Raw genomic sequence first — 20,165 nt, forward strand, 5'->3', positions numbered from 1 at the left:
ATACACACACACATACATACATACATACATACATACATACATCAGAACTCTATATACATATATACATACATACATACATACATATATACATACATCAGAACTCTATATACATACCACCAAAAATTTTAAGTTGTAAGATCATAATCAGTTATTTCCTACATTTAATTTATGCAACATAAGAAGTTTAATTTCAGTTGGATGAAAATTGTCGGGGGAGTTGTCAGAGTACACAATATACAGATGTACATGTAAAATTTTAAAGACATAAAGGAGTCATAAATCTAGAAACAAGAGGGGCATGATGACCCTGGATCGCTCACCTGAGTAATATGAGCTACATGTTTCAAATGTCAAACTGATGATTTTTAGAAATATTTTGGAAGATTTTCCGATGTACAATCAAGTAACCCCTGGGGCGGGGCCAATTTCACCCCGGGGTTCATGATTTGAACAAAGTTTGTAGAAGTCTACTAGGCAATGTTTCATATCAAACATCTAAGATCTCGGCCTTCTGGTTTATTTTTAGCAAATTTATGAAGATTTCCTTATGTACAATCAAGTAACCCCTGGGGCTTGGTCAATTTGACCCTGGGGGGTCAAGATTTGAACAAATTTTGTAGAGGTCCACTAGGCAATGCTACATGTCAAATGTCTAAACTCTAGGTCTTCTGGTTTATTTTTAGAAAATTTTGAAGATTTTTCTATGTACAATCAACTAACCCCATGGGATGGGGTCATGATTTTAATAAATTTTGTAGGAGTCTACTAGGCAATGCTACATCGAGGGCTTAAAGCGAAACTGGTCTATCTGTATATAGAAATAGAAGCAGATAGACCAGTTTCACTCTAAGCCCTCGACATGTCAAATATCTAAGATCTAGGATTTCTGGTTTATTTTTAGAAATTTTTTGAAGATTTTTCTATATAAAATCAAGTGACCCCTGGGATGGGGTCATGATTTGAACAAATTTTGTAGAGGTCCACTAGGCAATGCTACAGGTCAAATATCTAAGCTCTAGGCTTTCTGGTTTATTTTTAGAAAATTTTGAAGATTTTTCTATGTACAATCAAGTAACCCAATGGGACGGGGTCAATTTGACCCTGGCGGTCATGATTTGAACAAATTTTGTAGAATTCTACTAGGCAATGCTACATGTCAAATATCTAAGATCTAGGCCTTCTGGTTTATTTTTAGAAATTTTTTTAAGATTTTCCTATGTAAAATGAAGTGACCCCTGGGGCGGGGTCAATTTTGACCCCGGGGGTCATAATTTGAACAAATTTTGTAGAGGTCCACTAGGCAATGCTACATGTCAAATATCTAATATCTAGGCCTTCTGGTTTATTTTTAGATATTTTTTGAAGATTTTCCTATGTAAAATCAAATGACCCCTGGGGCGGGGTCAATTTTGACCCCAGGGGTCATGATTTGAACATATTTTGTAGAGGTCCACTAGGCAATGCTACATGTCAAATATCTAAGATCTAGGCCTTCTGGTTTATTTTTTGAAATTTTTTGAATATTTTTCTATATAAAATCAAGTGCCCCCTGGGGCGGGGTCATGATTTGAAATTTTTTTGTAGAGGTCCTCTAGGCAATGCTACATGTCAAATATCTAAGCTCAAGGCCTTCTGGTTTATTTTTTTAATTTTTTTGAAGATTTTTCTATAGAAATCTATGTAAAATCAAGTGACCCCTGGGGTGGGGTCAATTTTGGGTCATGATTTGAACAACTTTAGTAGAGGTCCACTAGGCAATGCTACATGTCAAATATCTAAGCTCTAGGGCTTCTGGTTTTTGAGAAGAAGATTTTTTAAGATTTTCCTATGTAAAATCAAGTGACCCCTGGGGCGGGGTCAATTTTGACCCCGGGGTCATGATTTGAACAAATTTGGTAGAGGTCCACTAGGCAATGTTTCACACCAAATATCTAAGCTCTAGGGCTTCTGGTTTTTGAGAAGAAGATTTTTAAAGTTTTTCCTTTTGGTTGCCGTGGCAACCAGAGTTCTGCATGGAATTCAATTCTTTGAAAAATTTTTGTAGAGCTTCACCCAAGGAACATTCCTGTTAAGTTTGGATGAAATTTGCCTAGCGGTTTAGGAGATGTTGTTTAAAGGAAAGTGTGGACGGACGGACGCCAGACGGTGAGCGATCACAATAGCTCACCCCGAGCACTTTGTGCTCAGGTGAGCTAAGAAGAGGGTCATGATGGCCCTTCATCACTCACCTGAGTTTAGTTGCTTGCTTGAACAAATTTCTTTGCTAAAGCTTCAAAAACTAGGTGTCCCCGAGTAGGTCATGGTAAAGATTATTCAAGGTAACTTAGCTGAAATCTGTTTAAAACTAGAATGTGTCTGTAGGACACAGGGTGTGCCCCCCACTGGTACATTTGTCACAAATAAGGGGCAATAATTCAAATGTTTGCAGTCTTAATGGGGTATAGCCTCAACAAACATTTTATGAAAAGGATTCATTATTCTAGGCCCTATATTTTTTGATCTATGAGCATCACAAACAAAAAATCCACTATTTTGGCTATTTCAAGGGCCATAACTCTGTAATAAGAGCTAAGATTCTCAAGAAGGATGCCAAGTGTGCAAGGTCACATCACGATAAAGACTCCAGCAAGGTTTCCTGAATTTACATCTAATACTTTTTGAGCTAGGCACATTATTAGGTGAAAAAGTGCATTTTTTTACTATTTCAGGGGCCATAACTTTAACAAGAAGGTCATGATGACCCTGGATCGCTCACCTGAGTAATATGAGCTACATGTTTCAAAGATCAAACTGATGATAAAATATTAAGAAGGTCTGTAGGTCACATTCATGGTCAATGAAATTCAGTTTTACGATTGGTGTGCAAAACTGTGTATGTCATCAAAATTTCAAGGCTGTATCTTAAAAAACAAGAAAGTAGGTCAGTAGGTCAAGGTCACAGACAAGTGACATCATATTACTTGGGGTCATCAGGTAATTATAATTTAACAGTCTTGGAAATAGGATCAAATGATTTTTTAAGTATTTTTTCCTATATAACTCACATAGTAACTAAGTGAGCCCAGGGGCATAATTTGAAAAATTTTGGTAGAGGACTACTAGACAACGCATCATGCCAAATATCAAAAGCATAGGTCGTATGGTTTCAGACAAGAAGATTTTTCAAGTTTTTTCCTATATAAGTCTATATAAAACTTAGGACCCCCAAGGCAGGGCCTCTTTTCACCCAAGGGGTACAATTTGAATAATTTTGCTTGAGGACCATAAGACAATGCTACAAACCAAATATCAAAGGTTTTGTATGCGGTTTTGTGCAAAAAGAGGATTTTCAAAGTTTTCCCTATATAAGTCTATATAAACCAGGTGACCCCCGGGGCGGGGCCATATTTGACCCTAGGGGAATAATTTGAATAATTTTGGTAGAGGACCACTAGATGATGCTACACACCATATATCAAAGCCCTGGGCCCTTTGGTTTTGGACAAGAAGATTTTTAAAGTTTTTCCTTTTGGTTGCCATGGCAACCAGAGTTCTGCATGGAATTCAATTCTTTGAACAATTTTGAAAGGGGACCACCCAAGGATCATTCCTGTGAAGTTTGATGTAATTCTGCCCTGTGGTTTTCAAGAAGAAGATTTCTTTAGAAAATGTTGACGGACACATGACGGACGACGCACGACGGACATTGAGCGGTCACAATAGCTCACCATGAGCCTTTGGCTCAGGAGAGCTAAAAATAGAGGGTGGAGCCAGCCAAAAAATTAGAGGTGTGCAAGTTTATATCATGAAAAAGACTTATGCATTTAGTTTTCAACCATTTATATTAAATACTTTTTGAGCTAGGTGCGTCACAAGGATTTTTGACTATTTCAGGGGCCATAACTCTAAAAATAGGGGGCGGACCCAAATGAAAAATAGAAGGTGCGCAAGTTCATGTCATGATTAAAACTCATGCAAGGTTTCATGAATCTATATCAAATACTTTTTGAGCTAGGCATGCCACAAGGTGAAACTGTGCATTTTTGACTATTTCAGGGGCCATTAAACTCTGAAAATAGGGGGCGGACCCAAATGAAAAATAGGAGGTGCGCAAGTTCATATCATGATTAAGACTCATGCAAGGTCTCATGAATCTTTATCAAATACGTTTTGAGCTAGGCATGTCACAAGATTAAAATGAGCATTTTTGACTATTTCAGGGGCCATAACTCTGACAATAGGGGTGGAGCCAGATGAAAAATAGGAGGTGCGCAAGTTCATATCATGATTAAGACTCATGCAAGGTTTCATGAATCTATATCAAATACTTTTGAGCTAGGCATGTCACAAGGTTAAAATGTGCATTTTTGACTATTTCAGGGGCCATATCTCTGAAAATAGGGGGCCGAGCCAGATGAACAAGAGCTGTCTCCATAGGATGACACATGCCCCCAATGGCACTTTAAATGAATAGTTATGGCCGATGTTAGAGTTTAGGACCTTTGACCTATGGAGCTGAGTCTTGCGCGCGACACGTCGTCTTACTGTGTCACACATTCATGCGTAGTTATTTTAAAATCCATGCATGAATGACAAAGATATGGACCAGACACGCCCATCAATGCACTATCCCTTAATGTCTAAGTGTGACCTTGACCTTTGAGCTACGGACCTGGGTCTTGCGCGCGACACGTCGTCTTACTGTGGTACACATTCATGCCAAGTTATTTGAAAATCCATCCATCGATGACAAAGATATGGACCAGACATGCCCATCAATGCACTATCACTTAATGTCTAAGTGTGACCTTGACCTTTGAAATATGGACCTGGGTCTTGCGCGCGACACGTCGTCTTACTGTGGTACACATTCATGCCAAGTTATTTGAAAATATATCCATCGATGACAAAGATATGGACCGGACACGCCCATCAATGCACTATCCTTTAATGTCTAAGTGTGACCTTGACCTTTGAGCTACGGACCTGGGTCTTGCGCGCAACACATCATCTTACTGTGGTACACATTCATGCCAAGTTATTTGAAAATCCATCCATCGATGACAAAGATATGGACCGGACACAAAAAATGTGGACAGACTGACAGACCGACGGTTCAAAAACTATATGCCTCTCTTCGGGGGCATAAAAATAGGAGGTGCACAAGTTCATACCATGATTAAGTCTCATGCAAGGTTTCATGAATCTATATCAAATACTTTTTGAGCTAGGCGTGTCACAAGGTGAAAATGTGCATTTTTGACTATTTCAGGGGCCATAACTCTGAAAATAGGGGGCGGACCCAAATGAAAAATAGGAGGTGCGCAAGTTCATATCATGATTAAGACTCATGCAAGGTTTCAGGTCACAATAGCCTAAATAGTTTTCCTTATATATTCTATATAAAACTGACCTTTTTCAAACAGCTACCAAACATAGCTAGACCCATTTCAGAGAACAAATCCTTACCTCATTTTTTAAAGAGTTATGATAAAACTGATATAAAATGAAGAGAAAAGTAGGGGTCATGTATCTTCTAAGAGAAATTTCTCTGGTCACATTTACTTACTGTAAACTGACATCAAAATCACACTGCTGTGACCTGGAAGTACTACTCATACTAAAATTTAGCTTGACTTCACCAAATACAACCTGCTCTCCCATTGTTCCTACCAAAATGTCAACAATACAACCTCTGTTGCCATGCAAGTGAAAAATTAGTGTTCAAATACCTGGCAGCCATTACGCGACTAGACCAGATGGCTCCCACACTGGTTCCTTTAGTTTAGTTAGGCCTATAAGAAAACCTGTTTTTCTGTATGTCTCAATTTCATTTGATAGTACCAGTAACACATCTGCATGAAAAATACCAATTTCAAGCTTCATTAATTCAGTTTTCAGTTTTTATGGCATTTTCAGTAACGCGGGTCCCTGCGCAATTTTCCTTCAAAACTGATGTCGCGACATAATTTTTAAACCAGTTATTCTAGCCAGAGCTGGTTTTTGTCTATTTCATAAATTTCGCCATAATTGCAAGCAAATTACACATTAACACTTTGAATATATCAAAGTCCCCTCTGAAAGTATATTGGCATAATTTAGAGTGCAAATTTGCATTTTTTTTTAAAATACCCCAAAAGTTAAATGTGATTTTTGGGTTTTTATCATTTTTTGCAGCAAAATTTCAATGAATGCTCATTTTAACAAATCTGACCAAACTAGTTCATTATACAATATCTGGACAAATCTTAATTTTTTGCCCACATTTCTTATAGGTCACAATAGCCTAAATAGTTTTCCTTATATATTCTATATAAAACTGAACCTTTTCAAACAGCTACCAAACATAGCTAGACCATTCAGAGAACAATCTTACCTCATTTAAAGAGTTAATGATAAAACTGATATAAAAATGAAGAGAAAAGTAGGGGTCATGTATCTTCTAAGAGATTTCTCTGTCACATTTACTTACTGTAAATGACATCAAAATCACACTGCTGTGACCTGGAGTACTATCATACTAAAAATTTTAGCTTGACTTCACCAAATACAACCTGCTCTCCCATTGTTACCTACAAATGTCAACAATACATCCACAATGAAATTTAACAAAACTTGCCTCAATTTAGACCTCTGTTGCCAATGCCAAGTGAAAAATTAGTGTTCAAATTACCTGGCATGCCATTACGCGACAGACCAGAATGGCTCCCACACTGGTTCCTTTTAGTTTAGTTAGGCTATAAGAAAACCTGTTTTCTGTAATAGTTCATCAATTTCATTTGAAGTACCAGTAACACATCTGCATGAAAAATACCAGTTTCAGCTTCATAAATCAGTTTTCCATGTTTTATGGCATTTTCATAACGCGGGTCCCTGCGCCAATTTTTCCTTCAAAACTGATGTCGCGACATAATTTTAACCAGTTCTTCTAGCCAGAGCTGTTTTTGTCTATTTCATAATTTTCGCCATAATTTGCAAGCAAATTACACATTAACACTTTGAAATATATCAAATGTCCCCTCTGAAAGGTATATATGGGCATAATTTAGAGTGCAAATTTGCATTTTTTTTTAAAAATACCCCCAAAACAGTGAAAATGTGATTTTTTGGGTTTTTATCAATTTTTGCAGCAAAATTTCAATGAAATGCTCATTTTTAACCAAAATCTGACCAAACTAGTTCATTTATATCAATATCTGGACAAATCTTAATTTTTGCCCACATTTTCTTATAGGTCACAATAGCCTAAATAGTTTTCCTTATATATTCTATATAAAACTGACCTTTTTCAAACAGCTACCAAACATAGCTAGACCCATTTCAGAGAACAAATCCTTACCTCATTTTAAAGAGTTATGATAAAACTGATATAAAATGAAGAGAAAAGTAGGGGTCATGTATCTTCTAAGAGAGATTTCTCTGGTCACATTTACTTACTGTAAACTGACATCAAAATCACACTGCTGTGACCTGGAAGTACTACTCATACTAAAATTGAGCTTGACTTCACCAAATACAACCTGCTCTCCCATTGTTCCTACCAAAATGTCAACAATACATCCACAATGAAATTTAAACAAAAACTAGCCTCAATTTAGACCTCTGTTGCCATGCCAAGTGAAAAATTAGTGTTCAAATACCTGGCAGCCATTACGCGACTAGACCAGATGGCTCCCACGCTGGTTCCTTTAGTTTAGTTAGGCCTTCATGAATCTATATCAAATACTTTTTGAGCTAGGCATGTCACAAGGTTAAAATGTGCATTTTTGACTATTTCAGGGGCCATATCTCTGAAAATAGGGGGCGGCCGGCGCGGCCCATACACATTTAACCCTTTGTCATGTATTTGCAGAATATATTTTAAATATTTGTTTTCTCAGAAACTATATTCCAAGTAATTGCAAAGTATTTGCATCAGATTTCTGCAAACAGTCTGCAAAACGTATCTTGGTGAAGCAAAGGGTTTGCAAATAAACACTTAGATAAATTACAGACTGCAAAGGTTTTGCAAACAAATACTTTATTAAATTAACAGACAGCAAAGCATCTGCAAACAAACACTTAACTCATTTAGTTAGCAAAGGTATTGCAAATATACACTTTGTACACTAATGAAAGCGCAAAGCATTTGCAAATAGTTAACATAGATGAATTTGCTTTCCTGGTAGACTCTAGGTACAGGAAGTAATTAACCATTCTGTTTTCTGATTGGTCTATATTCAAATGGCAGGAATTTTGAAAATATTGTGAGGAAATGTTTACACATCAGTTGGAAGAAATATTTTGGTGATGCAAACTTGTGTTAAACAGATCATTATATTCTAATTGTTTTTTCTGGATATAAACTTTGTTGAATAAGGATAATGCAATACCAAGTTATTAAGCAATAAGACTTCCAAGAGCCAGAGAATATTGCAGCATGTGGAAAGGTAATGTTAATCAACGATAGTTATTATAAAACACTTTTTGCTGAAGCAGTTGTTGAAACTTACATTATTACATGATTTTAGTTATTGTTACTGAATGATCACTGCAATGATTGACATTTAATAGTTATTTAAATTGCAAATAGTTTTGTGACTTCACTTCTGTTTTTCAGATATTAAACAAAGTCCTTTTCTTTGAACCTCAGAAATTCATTTCTTGCTATTTGTTACGTATTTGCAAATACTTTGCATATTATTTGCATGTAAGTTGCAAATACTTTGCTATTACTTTGCGATGTGTTTGCCAAAGTTTCAGCTGCGAATTGTAAATTGTTTGCGAAGTATTTGCATTCTGTGTGCGTAGTGTATACTTGCGAAAGCTTTGCAGAATAGTTGCATGTTTCGTTCCATTTCTACTCGTCTGTGGAATATATTCAGCAATCATGTGCTGCAACTGTTCTGCAAAGGTTATGGCAAATATTTCGCAAAGGTAAAAAGTATATTCTGCAAAGGCCCTGTTTTTGCTGGGGGGAGCCAGATGAAAAATAGGAGGTGCGCAAGTTCATATCATGATTAAGACTCATGCAAGGTTTCATGAATCTATATCAAATACTTTTAGAGCTAGGCGTGTCACAAGGTGAAAATGTGCATTTTTTACTATTTCAGGGGCCATAACTCTGAAAATAGGGGACGGAGCCAGACAAAAAATAGGAGGTGCACAAGTTCATATCATGATTAAGACTCATGCAAGGTTTCATGAATCTATATCAAATACTTTTTGAGCTAGGCATGTCACAATGTGAAAATGTGCATTTTTGACTATTTCAGGGGCCTTAACTCTGAAAATAGGGGACGGAGCCAGATGAAAAATAGGAGGTGCGCAAGTTCATATCATGATTAAGACTCATGCAAGGTTTCATGAATCTATATCAAATACTTTTTGAGCTAGGCGTGTCACAAGGTGAAAATGTGCATTTTTGACTATTTCAGGGGCCATAACTCTAAAAATAGGGGACGGACCCAAATGAAAAATAGGAGGTGCGCAAGTTCATATCATGATTAAAACTCATGCAAGGTTTCATGAATCTATATCAAATACTTTTTGAGCTAGGCATGTCACAAGGTGAAACTGTGCATTTTTGACTATTTCAGGGGCCATTAAACTCTGAAAATAGGGGGTGGACCCGTCGTCTTACTGTGGTAAACATTCATGCCGAGTTATTTGAAAATCCATCCATCGATGACAAAGATATGGACCGGACACGAAAAATGCGGACAGACTGACAGACCGACAGACTGACAGACCGACAGACAGACGGTTCAAAAACTATATGCCTCCCTTCGGGGGCATAAAAATAGGAGGTGCGCAAGTTCATATCATGATTAAGTCTCATGCAAGGTTTCATGAATCTATATCAAATACTTTTTGAGCTACACATGTCACAAGGTAAAAATGGGCATTTTTTACTATTTCAGGGGCCATAACTCTGAAAATAGGGGACGGACCCAAATGAAAAATAGGAGGTGCGCAAGTTCATATCATGATTAAGACTCATGCAAGGTTTCATGAATATATATCAAATACTTTTTGAGCTACGCGTGTCACAAGGTAAAAATGTGCATTTTTGACTATTTCAGGGGCCATAACTCTGAAAATAGGGGGTGGAGCCAGATGAAAAATAGGAGGTGCGCAAGTTCATATCATGATAAAGACTCATGTAAGGTTTCATCAATTTGTATCAAATACTTTTCGAGCTAGGCGCGTCACGAATTTGGACGGTTGCACAGATAAGACCAAATCTATATGGCCCCACCATTCATGGGGGGAGGGGGGGGGGGGAGGGCACAAAAACATACAGGTGGTCAAAATCTATTTGCTCTAGCTAAAAAAACAAGAAAGTAGGTCTGTAGTTCAGGTTTAAGAATATTGAAAAGTATTGAAATATGTATCGAAAGTTATACATGTGGTCCAAATTTCTACGCTGTAACTTGAAAAACAAGAAAGTAGATCAGTAGGTCACGATTAAGACTATTCAAGATGAGAACTGACATCTGTATCAAACATTATACTAATAAACTTTGACAATGTGGTAGTTGAGTCCAATAAGTCCAGGGGTGTTCAAAGGTCATAAAATTATCTAGGGGCTATTTTGTAAAGTAATTATTAGTTTCTGATGCCTTTGTCTGTATACAACAGGAATGGCGTATCATATACAATTGCAACGAAAGTCCTTAAAATACATGTAATGTCATAAATTAAATACACTAGAACATTATGTGACTGATTTTAAGGTGGAGTGCGACCTTTAAATTTTTTTTAGATAGATCTATGAAAAATTAACAGAAGAAAATTGAGGATATTTCTGATTTATTCCAGTTTTCCGTTTGGCTCTTATTTAAGCCACATTTGTTTGGTGCGTTGTCAAACTTGGCCACTAACAGCACTTTTTGGGCGTCATTTCTTGGCGTCATTTTCATTGTTTCTGTACGGTTTTCAGCATATCCCTGTTTTAGCTGGAAGTGGACGCGAATGAAATTTATATATTTTTAAAAGATTTAAAATTTCCTTTCCTGTGATATAAATTACGTGAATGATTTATGACGTACCTTAAGATTATGACGCATTAAAGCATCAGACTTATATAAAATGTAACGTAGAGTTTAGCTGGAAAATTGTCCGCTTTTCGAGAATAACATTTTTTCGTGTCGAGGAATTTTGTTTAAATTTCAATCATAAATGCGCAAATATATTTACTTGCATTTGATTAACAAAAAAGTGTATGTCACCGAATTCGTTTTTTCAGTACCACCAATATTGTTTCCCCAACCCCGAGCTGAAATGCGACGTTATTTGTTGGTATTTTTAAAATTGCGCTAAGATTTTGGTTGATTTCGGAAAACTTGTACTATGGAAGATGTTGTCGACATTCTATCGTAAAAATATACGTTAAATGAAAGCATATTCTGAAACATAAGAAATAACACATATACAGTAAACAGAATAATAGTAGAAAAAAAAATAGCCCCGGCTGGTTTTGAGTTGCGAACTTTTGGTTTTTGCTTCAATTATAATAATTTTTATTAGCATTCGATTTTGATATGTAATTTTAATTGAATTACTTCTATTAAAACATCATTAAAAGTTTGTATTATCTTCATTATTGGTATTTAATGTGAATATGTGTTATAATGGACTCATGCATGTTACCGTTTCAAAATTTTCTAAAGGACAGCGAGACCGTACATCCATGGACGATATCAATGTAAAATATCATAACCGTGCGCCTTAGATGTCGGATTGTTGTTGTATGTAGGAAAGGTAAAGAATTACCCACAAGTTAAAGTTTTACTGTTAACGGAGTTTGTCTACTTATTCTTTTTTAGTTTAAAGAAATACTCTATATTTTTCATCACTGATTTTCTGATCGCAACTCGAGCTCAACTGCTGACTTGATATAATGTTTTTTCCTTTGCATATTAGAAAAAAAATTTAAAAGAGAAAATTATTAAACAGTACCGACTGTTGTATTCAAGTTTTTGCAGGAGACATGTCATGCTCACTGTGATGTCGAAATGCATATGCACTCTTTAAAGTGTAACAAGCGGCAAGGTTTGATCGGAAAGCAACACTCAACTATTCTGAGTTACAGTAGTAGAAGATGTGTTCACAAATAATGTCGCAGAGAATCGCGATTGACACTCAGTTAGAAATTTGCAGCTCAGCTGATATGTAATGGAAAAAAATGTCATATCAAACAATCAACCAAACAAAAAATGATGGTGAATTGTGAGAGTGCCATTGTACTGTCGTGCTTCACCATCTTACAGTCGCGCTTCACGATCGAAGTGTCACCACCGCACTGTCACGCTTAACCATTTTAGTGTCACCACTGCACTGTCGTGCTTCGTCATCGCACTGTCGCGCTTCACTATCGTACTGTCATACTTCGCTATCGTTTCGTCATGCTTCTCCATCGTAGTGTTACCATAGCCCTGTCACGCTTCTCCATCGTAGTGTCACCATCCTACTGGCACGCGTCACCATTGCTCTGTCACGCTTCTCCATCGCAGTTTCGTCATCGAACTGTCGAGCTTTGCAATCGCACTGTCGCACTTCACCCTCTTTTTCTGTTTATATACCTTATTTGCGTTGTACTGTTCAAGAATAGTCTCCGTCGGTCTATTGTTTTCATGAGGTTTGAAAAATAAATATCAACCTGTAGGGTGTAATTCAAACGAATACCACCCGAACGAATGTTATTTCTAAACAAAATTATATTCAAAATTAACCTCTCAGCTAGAAAATGAATAATAATACATGTAAAAAGTATTAATTGTTTTGTAAGAAAATATTTTTAATCAGCTCTTATTGCAAGCCATGGAACGTTAAAAATATTTGTTGTCAGGTTCACATCATAAAAATACACTTGCGACAGTGCGTTGGCGAAACGCGACACTTCGATATGGTAAACCTCAACACTAGGATGATGATACTACGATGGTGAATTGCGGACTGCGACATTACGATGGTGAAGCACAACAGTTGATTCCGAAGAGTAGTTCAACAGACTGTCACCATCGTACTGTCGTTGTTTTCGCCATTGTACTGTCGCACTTAGCCATCATACCATCGTACCTTTGGGCTTCCCATTTACAGGGAGTAGGCACTGGTCCTAAGGGAACACCGTAAATCCCACGATTAAATCAAATTCTTATAAAATGAAAATCATTTTTTCTTCATATGATGCGCTTTCTGACAGGAGTAATTTAATCATAATTACACATTAAACTCGAATGCTAACTAAGTTAATTATAATAAATTATAAAACAAGAGGACCATGATGGTCCTGAATCGCTCACCTCTTCCCACATGACCCAGTTTTGAGTATGGCGTCGTTTTTTCTATTATCTGACATAGTGACCTAGCTTTTAAGCTCATGTGACCCAGTTTTGAACTTGACCTAGATATTATCAAGATAAAAATTCTGACCAATTTTCATGAAGATCCATTGAAAAATATGGTCTCTAGAGAGGTCACAAGCTTTTTCTATTATTTGACCTATTTACCTAGTTTTCAAAGGGTCGTGACCCTGTTTCGAACTTTACCTAGATATCATCAAAGTGAACATTCTCACTAATTTTCATGAAGGTCTCATGAAAAATATGGCCTCTAGAGAGGTCACAAGGTTTTTCTATTTTTATATCTACTGGCCTAGTTTTTGACCGCACATGACCCAGTTTCGAAACTGACCTAGATATCATCAAGGTGAATATTCAGATCAATTTTCATGAAGATCCATTGAAAAATATGGCCTCTAGAGAGGTCAAAAGATTTTAATAATTTTAGACCTACCGACCTAGTTTTTGACTGCAGTTAACCCAGTTTCAAACTTGACATAGATATCATCAAGATGAACATTCAGACCAACTTTCATACAGATCCAATGAAAAGTATGGCCTCTAGAGAGGTCACAAGGTGTTTTTATTATTTGACCTACTGACCTAGTTTTTTAAGGCACGTGACCCAGTTTCAAACTTGACCTAGATATCATCAAGGTGAACATTCTGACCAATTTTTTTGGAGATCCATTCATAAGTATGGCCTCTAGAGAGGTCACAAGGTTTTTCTATTTTTAGACCTACAGACCTAGTTTTTGACCGCACATGACCCTGTTTCGAAGCTGACCTAGATATCCTCACGATGAACATTCAGACCAATTTTCATACATATCCCATGAAAAATATGGCCTTCAGAGAGGTCACAAGGTTTTTCTATTATTTGACCTACTGACCTAGTTTCTGAAGGCATGTGACCTAGTTTCGAACCTGACCTAGATATCATCAAGATGAACATTCAGACCAACTTCCATACAGATCCCATGAAAAATATGGCCTCTAGAGAGGTCACAAGGTTTTTCTATTATTTGACCTACTGACCTAGTTTTTGATGGCTCGTGACCCAGTTTCGAACTTGACCTAGATATCATCAAGGTGAACATTCTGACCAATTTTCATGAAGATCTCATGAAATATATGGCCTCTAGAGAGGTCACAAGGTTCTTCTATTTTTAGACCTACTGACCTAGTTTTTGACCGCACATGACCCAGTTTCGATCTTGACCTAGATATCATCAAGATGAACATTCAGACCAACTTTCATACAGATCCCATGAAAAATATGGCCTTTAGAGAGGTCACAAGGTTTTTTTATTATTTGACCTACTGACCTAGTTTTTGACCGCACGTGACCCAGTTTCGAATTTGACCTAGATATCATCAAGGTGAACGTTCTGACCAATTTTCATGAAGATCTTGTGAAATATATGGCCTCTAGAGAGGTCACAAGGTTTTTCTATTTTTAGACCTACTGACCTAGTTTTTGATGGCACGTGACCCAGTTTCGAACTTGACCTAGATATCATCAAGCTGAACATTCTGACCAATTTTCATGAAGATCTTTTTAAATATATGGCCTCTCGAGAGGTCACAAGGTTTTTCTATTTTTAGACCTACTGACCTAGTTTTTGAAGGCATGTGACCCAATTTCAAACTTGACCAAGATATCATCAAGATGAACATTCTGACCAACTTTCATAAAGATCCCATGAAAAATGTGACCTCTAGAGTGGTCACAAGCAAAAGTTTACAGACGCACGGACGGACGATGGACACCGCGCAATCACAAAAGCTCACCTTGTCACTTTGTGACAGGTGAGCTAAAAAGAGCCTGAAAGTTCACAGCTCATAACTAGCCGGGACTTCATTTTTCTATTATAATTCGAATTGTTATTTTCTTACATTTCAGTATATGCTAACATTAAACGTATAACTTAACGAAATTATGTCGACAATAAGCTCCTTAGTACAAATTTTCCAGCGTAACTTTAAAATACCACCAAATAACTTCGCGTTTACTTCATTTTTCATGTATAATTCGATTTACTGTATATGTGATGTTTTTTTTTATATTTCAGTATATGCCTTAATTGAACGTATATTTTTACGATAAAGGTTCGAAAACTGGTTCCAAGTTTTCCGAAATCGTCTGAAACTTTAGTGTAACTGTAAAAATACTACCAAATAACATCGCATTTCAGCTCGGGGTTGGGGAAACAAAATCGATGGTATTGAAAAAACGAATTCGGTGACATACAACTTTTTGTTAATCAAACCCAAGTAAATATATTTGCGCATCTAGGCCATTATCTTTTTATTTTTTGGTTTACGAACCGCCAGGATGACACATGGTCGTAGGAGGAGGGAAAAAAAAAATATTAAAAAACAGAATCAGAATTTTTTTTTTTCCGTAGGAATCGGACCTTTGAAAGGAATATGGGTAAATTCTACATAACATCACACAGGCTGCATGTTATAATCTTCTTTCCCACTTTTGATGGTTTTTCCTGCAAATATACCTGTGACCTTGGTTATATTTGATTAAAAATGAGCCTTGGGGCTTGTCATAGCAGCTTGAGAAAAATTTTTGTCTTGGTATTTCTGTGAAATTACATTAATATACAGCTGGGCAGGTAGCTTAACATTTTTCTTGAAAGGACTGTACTATACATAAAAACTGCATATATTCCCACAAACTAAATGATTGGAGACATAGAAGTCATATGTTAAACACTGACTGAAATTAATACCTTCTGTTAAAACAACAGATGGAAGAATCTAATACTCCCCACATTTGAACAACACTGTCACCATGGATATATGATTTTACACTCAGCAGCTTTCAAGCATCTTGGCTGTTTATGGACCCAGTCTGAAACTTAGGGGTACAGCCTACACTGCACTGTGCCTAATAAGCAATTATCTTTTTAAGTGTTAGGAACAGGAAGTGTCTAGCCATCTGGTAAACAGACACCTAGCCTATGTCTGTTAACTGGAAGCCTTGCCTTTCCTCATATGGCTTTCTTGGTATTTGTTAATTTATTTTATGAATAGGCCTAATGTAACATAGTCGAACTAATCCGACGTATACAGTTTGTTTTATATTGTGACGGTCAAACTGTAACAAAAGACAGAAATTAAAAAGCAGCCATTCAGCGACAGTAAGCTTGTCTAAATGTAACACAACAGTTCATCTTTGCAATGATCTTTGAAAATTCTGTTAGTCAATATTTGTCTTGCCACATCTACTGCACAGCTACATTGGAAAAGACAGTAATTACATCTATAATCAACATTAATCTGATGTTAAAATATAACGTACAATAATTTCATTAAAAATACGTAATTCACAACTTATAAACAAAATAGGTTACTGGACGCCAAAAAGCTGTAAAGGCTAAACGTTTGCTTACCGGGCCTTACAATTACACAGTTTTAATGTCCCCTGTACCAGTTAATATCATCAAACAAAAGTACTGTCATCAATGTGTATTTAAATGATATTTTTCGGGGAAAAATGCTTTCAAGTTCGCGTAATAAGCGGTGCTATTGGAACGACAGTTACCGTAAACGTAGTTGTATACTAAATACAGACTGCATTTCACCGACTATTGGCCATTTTTTCAGGAAAGCACTACGTCGCAACTTTGAATGTTCTTGCATTTTCATTAAAATTACTTCAAAACTTTGGAAATAATACAGCCTGGGCGCAGCCATTTTTAAACGTCTTGTAAATTGCGTAACAAGCATGTTGATTGGGCGCAGTATATATCGGAAATTTTAATTGGACGTTTACGTCATGCATAAGATATGAAGTTTAAAAATAGAATTATAGGAATTCTAATGTTGATTTGACTCGTTCGCCGTGACGGATATTCGAAGAACGAGACTGTTTTTTTTTTCTTTTTGGAATACGCGATGCATTTTTTCTTCTGCAAGCTTTCATGTCATAGCGGAGGAAATAAAAAAATCACGTTTTTCCAATTTTATTTTTTTTCTGAAAACACGTTTTTTTGAGCGGCGGTTCCGTAAACCGAAAGATCAAAAATAAAAGGCCCTATGATTGAAATTTAAACAAAATTCCTAGACACAAAAAAAAATGTTATTCTCGAAAAACTGACAATTTTCCAGCTAAACTCTACGTTACGTTTTGTATAAGTCTGATGCTTTAATGCGTCATAATCTTAAGGTACGTCATAGACCATTCACGAAATTTATATCACAGGAAAGGAAAGTTTAAATCTTTTAAAAATATATAAATTTCATTTGCGTCCGCTTCCAGCTAAAACAGGGATATGCTGAAAACCGTACAGAAACAATGAAAATGATGCCAAGAAATAACGCCCAAAAAGTGCCGTTAGTGGCCAAGTTTGACAGCACACCAAACAAAAGTGGCTTAAATAAGAGCCAAACGGAAAACTGGAATAAATCAGAAATATCCTCAATTTTCTTCTGTTAATTTTTCATAGATCTATCTAAAAAAATTTAAAGGTCGCACTCCACCTTAACTAGAATTTTCATAATAAAAAATGTTTAATAATGATAAAGTATCTGCACAGACAGAAACATTTAGCCTAATGACACTCTTCTAATAAAGATAAAATATTTATAGAAAGTAATTTGTAGCTGAAATAGTCTAGTGGGTTAAATGGCTGGAAATATCTTTCATCACCCTGACTGGCGTAGGTTCAAATCCTCAAGTATAAACCTTACTTTTTTCTGACTGATTTTTATGTTAGGAGAAAATTTCATTGTTGTACATTACTACATTTTATATATCAGTTATAAGTTTTCAAAATGTAGTATTTTATATCATATTTTATTTTTTATTATTGTTTATTTTATTATTGCTAGAAAAAGTTGCAATTAGGAAAACAAGAGCTTTTAAGCGCATGTCTCCCACAATTGCCTAATCATCTGAATAGTAGTATATAAGAGTAAACCATGCACCAAGACCTCAACTGCCTAATCATCGGAATAGTAGTATATGTCAGTCATTTATGCACCATCTGTATAGTAGTATACGAGTCATTTATGCACCAAAACCCGAGAGATTTTTGGTAATTCAAGAGCCATAATTCCGAAGTGCCTGGGCCGATTTGGCTAGTTATCAATCTTGACCGAGGATTTATGGTCAAACATATTTTGTTCAAGTTTGATGAAGATCAGATGAGAAATGTTCGACTTAGAGCGCAGACAAGATTTGTGACAGATGGACAAATGGACACACACACACACACACATAGACAGACAAGAGTAAATCAATATGTCCCCCACCACAAAGTGGTGTGGGAGACATAATTCATGAAATATATTGATAACAAGAGCTGTCAGAGGACAGCAACGCTCGACTATTCAACAGCCTTGTCAACTGAATGAATACAAAAGTCGAAAAAGGGGCATTATTTTGTATAATGCAAAACAGGATTATGGAACCTGCATATCAGCTTATGACAGTGGACAGGTGTGTGAAGTTTCAATCCATTCCCATTAGTAGATAACTGAGATACCAGCTTACATACAAAAACTTTACCAAAAACTGCTAAGTTGAACAAGAGCACCGCCTTGCGGGTGCTGACGCTCATCTGATTTTTTTTGTGCAATAGAAATATTGTCCTACCCATGATTTTCTAAGTCTAAAAAGGGCCATCATTCTTGCAAAAAGCAGGATAGAATTATGTTTCTTGATGTACAGTGTCCACTTATGATGGTGAAAAACTGTTGCAAGTTTTAAAGCAATAGCTTTGATAGTTTATGAGAAAAGTTGACTTAAACATAATACTCAACCAAGAAAATGATTTTCTAAGTCCAAAAGGGGCAATAATTATTGCAAAAAGCAGGATGGAGTTATGTTGCTTGCTGTACAGGGTCAGCTTATGATGGTGAACAAGTGTTGCAAGTTTCAAAGCAATAGCTTTGATAGTTTAAGAGAAAAAGTTGACCTAAACATAAAACTTAACCAAGAAATCTGATATTTTCTAAGTACAAAAGGGGCCAAAAATCTTGCAAAAAGCAAGATGGAGTTATGTTTCTTGCTATACAGGGTCAGCTTATGATGGTGAACAAGTATTCCAAGTTTCAAAGCAATAGCTTTGATAGTTTAGGAGAAAAGCTGACCTAAACATAAAACTTAACCAGGCAACGCCGACGCAGACGCCGACGCCGACGCCGACACCGACGCCGACGCCGACAACCGCTCAAGTGATGACAATAACTCATCATTTTTTTTTCAAAAAATCAGATGAGCTAAAAAGGGGCATAATTTTGTAACAAGAGGGTCATGATGACCCTGGATCGCTCACCTGAGTAATATGAGCTAGATATCTACATGTTTGAAATGTCAAACTGATGCTAAAATATTAAGAAAGTAGGTCAGTAGCTCACATTTATGGTAACTGAAAGTCAGTTTTAAGATCGGTATGCAAAACTGTACACGTTTTCCAAATTTCAAGACTGTATCTTAAAAAACAAGAAAGTAGGTCAGTAGGTCACATTCATGGTCACTGAATTTCAGTTTTAAGATCAGTCTGCAAAACTGTACATGTCATCCAAATTTTTAGGTCGATATTTCAAGGCTGTATCTTGAACAACGAGAAAGTAGGTCAGTAGGTCACATTCATGGAAACTGTACATGTCATCCAAATTTTTAGGTCACATTCATGGTCACTGAAGTCAGTTTTAAGATCGGTGTGCAAAACTGTACATGTCATCCAAATTTCAAGGCTGTATCTTAAAAAACAAAAAAGTAGGTCAGTAGGTCACATTCATGGTCACTGAAATTCAGTTTTAAGATCAGTCTGCAAAACTGTACATGTCATCCAAATTTTTAGGTCACATTCATGGTCACTGACGTCAGTTTTAAGA

The 20,165-nt window shown here is 36.4% G+C and overlaps 1 protein-coding gene across 2 annotated transcripts in view; it reads right to left on the reverse strand.

The window, feature by feature from the left end:
• LOC123566563 (sorting nexin-24-like) overlaps positions 1-20,165 on the reverse strand; it is a 223,908-nt gene that overhangs the window by 17,456 nt on the left and 186,287 nt on the right. The gene's annotated exons all lie outside the window — the stretch shown is intronic.

This window comes from Mercenaria mercenaria, chromosome 8, assembly GCF_021730395.1.
Source record: "Mercenaria mercenaria strain notata chromosome 8, MADL_Memer_1, whole genome shotgun sequence".
NCBI lineage: Eukaryota > Metazoa > Mollusca > Bivalvia > Venerida > Veneridae > Mercenaria > Mercenaria mercenaria.